Source organism: Silene latifolia, chromosome 2, assembly GCF_048544455.1.
Source record: "Silene latifolia isolate original U9 population chromosome 2, ASM4854445v1, whole genome shotgun sequence".
NCBI classification, from domain to species: Eukaryota; Viridiplantae; Streptophyta; class Magnoliopsida; order Caryophyllales; family Caryophyllaceae; genus Silene; species Silene latifolia.
Genome location: NC_133527.1, coordinates 191,154,675 through 191,159,759, shown reverse-complemented (window position 1 = coordinate 191,159,759; position 5,085 = coordinate 191,154,675). Strand labels below are relative to the sequence as shown.

General features: G+C 34.9%; 1 long non-coding RNA gene across 1 annotated transcript; it reads right to left on the bottom strand.

The window, feature by feature from the left end:
• Positions 1–1,789: 1,789 nt before the first annotated feature.
• On the bottom strand, positions 1,790–2,311 carry LOC141632067 (uncharacterized). Its single transcript, XR_012537752.1, has 2 exons — positions 2,164–2,311; positions 1,790–2,028 (listed from the first exon to the last, which is right to left on the bottom strand). It is a non-coding gene; the product is annotated as an uncharacterized LOC141632067 (long non-coding RNA).
• Positions 2,312–5,085: the final 2,774 nt, after the last annotated feature.

Below are 5,085 nucleotides of genomic sequence, written 5' to 3'. Positions count from 1 at the left end.
TATATCTAGTATGCTGTTGTAGTATGTCTTTTTTTTTTTTTTTTTTTTGGTACGGTGTTATGAATATCATGATTGATGAGTGAAGATGGTCCTTCATGCCAATTTTTGATATAGTTCATGCTTTTTTAAGGTCTTAGTGAACATAATTTCAACAGCATAGCATCGTTGCACCGCTTTTAAGAACCTAAGTATCAATCTATATAGCACATCGCTAAGTGAGACAAAACTAGCGTAACTAAAAGTCATTACTCATTAGTTTATTCATCTGATTTTGTCTCACTCATACAAAAGCTTTCAATCAAACTCAGGAGTGTTCTATAATGTCTTATGTTGATTTTAATAATGCTTAGGTTGTTTTTCTAACTATTTGTTTTCTAAATGTATATATTATTGCAGATTCAACTATGTTAATTGACGAGATGAAAGATGTTAAAGACGTGTGGTCTATTAAATGTTTAGAGAACATGAAATGTTAGATCAGTTTGTTCACTAGACAATGTATGTGATTATTTATACACTTGGATGTATAATTTTGACATCGACACTATTTTCCGTCGGATGATATGCAAGTTCGTTGGTTGGCATTCTTTTGTATGTATTGTTTATTTATTTTGCTATTTGTCTTATCAAATCAATGTCGACATTGCTGCCGAAATTTTGGTAGCAAATATTTTTTTTTTTTAAAAAACATTTGTCTATGGTGGCGGTTCTAAAGTATGAAACGCCACTATTAGTTCACCTTTAGTGGCGGTTCTTTACTAACAACCGACGTCATAATTACCTTTGGTGACGGTTCTTTAACAACAACCGACGTTATAAAGAACATGTAGTGGGGGAAAGTTCTTATTGAATTACCTATGGTGGCGGTTTTCAAAAAATAACCGCCACTATAGATGAGTTACAGTGGCGGTTCTTGTCTAACAACAGTTGTTTTATATAAGTTTATAATGGCGGTTTTGTATAACAACCGCCACTGTAGGAGAGCTATTGCGGCGGTTCAACAACCCTTTACAACCGCCGTAAAGTTTATACGACGCCGCGATAAACGACGGATCCTAAATCTCTAAAAACCGCCACAAAAGATCATTTATAACCGCCACCGTAGGGGTTTTTCTACTAGTGAATAGAGGAACTTTATAATTTGGGGTTCTTATTGACAACCCCAAGAATAAGAAACAATATTGATATTGCTTTGAGTCCCCAATTTCCTTTTGGTGGCCCAGATCGCATCTTGTGATTATCGAACGGTTCTACATTTATGGATAAAAATAAAGGAAAAATAGGATATAGTGGAAAAAATATTATTTAAAGGGTTTAAGAGAGAAAATGGACAAGACTCGATTATATACATACATCATATCTTCTCCTAAGGCAACTAAATAACTCAAATAAGGAAAAAACGATAAAATTCCTAATATAACAATATATACTACTTGCACTACGAGTATTTACAATATACGATATTGAATAATATCTTTCGATATTATTCTCACAACCCAATTTAACGAAATGGAGTAACTATAGTTTGAAACAAATTATCCTAAATGGGGTTCACGAAGGCTTGATTATTGCGATCCTATGAGGTCGATTAGGGACACAACGATTTAGGATTAAGTCGTTAGGTATGATATAAAAAATGGGGGCGAAAACAATTAGATTAAAATATATACAAAAATTGGTAAGTGTGTTGATCCGTCCTAATAAAATGCTTGCTATAAAATACAAACAAGGACTATATATGAGCCGAACAAAAAAATTAAATTAAAAGTAGAAGACATAAACACACACGTAAGTTCACAAGTGCCTTTAGATTTTATTGAAGATGTTGATGATGTCGAATTACATTAGACAACATAGTTCGACTTAAAAGCATAAAAAAGGAACAAACTGAAAAAGATAAGTGAAATACAAGAAACTGAAGTAACCATAGGTAGCATCAACAAACATTGGAATTATCTAAAGGCCAAAGACGACGAAAGTGTAAGCATGCTACACGGGGGCGGAAGCGTCATCAGCGTTACCCGACTCCTGCACACCAACCATGCACCAACATTTACATTAGTATTTTTCTTACTAAATATAGAACTAAAAAGGGGAGAATAATTTTGGGATAAGTTAGAGCAAAAAGAGGACAATAAAAATGAAATAAAGAAAATATTTTACCTGACAAGGAGCAACTGGTAAGCTCCGTAGGTAATAGGTTGGGTTGAATGAGTCGAGTGTTGAAATAACAGCCATTTTCAGAGAGAATGTAATTGTACTTGTATTTGTATTATCTTTACTGGTTTTGTGTATTGCTATGCTATGCTTCGCTTCTTTCTCCCTATTTATACAGGGTTTGGTGTGTTGATTCCATCAACAATTTATTTGCATTAATTGAGACGTGTCGACACTAAGCATCTATAGTACTGTACTGTATTTATTTTTAATCTGAGATTCGTTAGGAAATTGTGCAAATTTTATGAGACAGATGCAAATCATGCAATCTACACACGTAAGTACTTCATTCAAGAATAACTCAGGAACCATCAAGGTGATCAAGGCGTTACAGATTTGTATCAGAGCCGCCCTGCAACCGTGTGGTGAGCCTTCGACCACACATCTAGCGGGGAAAAGATTCTCGATCGGGGCTAGTATAAAACTCGAAACATATAGTCTAACATAGAAATTGACGAATAACGAGAGTGGGTAGATATTATTGTGGGGTTGATATTATAGAACTACGTGATATTTATGTAATGTGTTGGGTGGTTGTGTAGTACTAAGTAGTAGTTAATTATATACTTTATGTTTACAATGTGATCTATTTTTATGAGATTTATAGAGCTAGTATGAATTTTGATATGACATGGAGTCCGTAGGATACTAGCAAGGAGCATATTAACTGCCATATGGTTTTTATGTGTGCTAATTTTTTTTGGCGTGCGTAAATTATTTGGAGTTACTTATTCCGTAATGTGTAGCCATGTATATTAGAGTAAGATAAGATGGGTAGTCAAGTTTCGGGTCATTTTACCTTTAAGATTTCTACTTTTTATCTTCCGCTCATTAAAATTTGGGGTTGTTTATGTGATTTCAAAATTCTTATACTCAAACTATGTCACGTATAACAAAAATTTTAAATTAGTTCGTATATGGTGTACTTTAAAATTTTAATATTGTATTAAAAAAAAAAATTCCGAGTTTCGAAAAATCAAAGTTAAATTTTTGGTTAATAGAACACTTATCTTTCTGGCTTTAAGTTTTGAAAAACTGAACTTTTAATTTTTTTTCAATTTTCTATTTTCAAGTATCGGGACGTAACTTATTTTGAGGGTAGAAAGTAATATCCCGAATAAAATTAGTTTTAAGATATATATTATAATAGGACCATTAGAGATTTTATAGACTTAACTCGTATATTTTTCTGTATACACGAAGACGGCTCCATTTTAGTAATTTGTCTAAGAATATATGAGTCGGACCCGTTACGATTTTTACTACTCCGTACTATGTTAGATAACTTTACCGAAGATGTCTTAATCTAGTGGTTAAGACGGAGGTATTGTGGACAATAGGTCCCAGGTTCGAATTCCCCCTCCCCTATATTGTAATGCGACTACAATAAGGTGGTCCATTTCACCTCGTTGACGAGGTAATAAGGTGGTCCCCAGGTTAAGACGGAGGTATTGTGGACATCATTTCACCTCGTTGACGAGGTAATAAGGTGGTCCCTTCATTTGGGATAAGCAACAAGCATAGAAACGCAAGACAAGGGAAATTAACTAACGGTGAAGGATGAATAATAGGGTAATATTAGTGACCTAACAAGGTCTCTTGTACTCAATTAAGGTATGATTTCGGGATCTGTTGTCGACATAAGTAATTGTTTGTCTTTGAAATAAGATATTAGAATTAATCGGTATATTAGTTCCATTCTTAATTTCATCTTATGAATGTTATATTAGTTACCGTCTTATAAATATATGATTGTGATAAAGGGGTTGTTGTCAATTGTCATATTGCAAAATTGGCCAATTGTAGCATTTCGGATACGATTATTGGTTTAAGATGACATTACTTAGGAAATCAAAACTGTGTATACAGTAGGAGCGTTAGCTCCATATAAATTAAAGGAGCAACGTTGGTATCAGAGACGTTGGCTTCAGAAGCGTTGGCTCCATATAAACTCTAAGAGGGCGTTGGCTCCATGTTAAAAAGGAGCGTTGGCTCATGAGAAATACGTAATGTCTATTTGCTTCAGAAATGGTATACCGGCATTAGTGTCATCTGAATATATATCTTGTTGGTATGGTAGTCATATAATGTTTTTGGGATATCGGGTTGGTCCGTGACATGGAATACTGTATTCTGGTAAGTTATTGTAAGGGTCATATGGTAATAAGAAAAATTCTTTGAATAAAGGGAATGACATAAGACTGTTGAAGGGAACTCGGGTCATACTCAGCCTGTGATTGGCTGATTCCGTTACGTTCACTCTTTTTCAGGTACAAGTCTAAGGGAAGGTTAAGTGTGAGGAATTTTCACCTAGAAGATAAAATGTATATAATGTATAATTATAGAGTTTTTAGTTTTAGTATTATAAGTGTAATTATTTTATTGTAAAGCCTTGTATTCTCCGAAGGGGAATACGGCGGTGACGCCCTATAATTCCGCTGCTATTTATTTGTAATATAATGAGTTATTATTGAGCCCCTTGCTTGTTTTTCGGGGCGTTACATGCTGTTACTTTCTTGTATTCATTTCCAAAAGTCAGTGAAATGGGGTAGCAAGAAGTCGTCTTCTTCCTCAATATTTCTGGGTTTGGGGTAGCATCGACTACCCTTTGTTACCCTCTAAGTTCGCCTCTGTTTGTCATATGCTAAGAAGACAAGCCTAGACCTGACAAAGCAACTCAACACAATTGAATCGGTCTGAAAAGGCTGATCGAGAACCCAAAATTGATCCAAACTACATCATCTGAATGTCACCCGAAACCCAAATTATCCCGACCGGTCCGAAAAAGACCCTACCTTTCTTGTCCCGTAACTAGCACGACCCAAAAATGACCTATCCAAAACCGGCCTGGGCCGCACCCAAATGGAG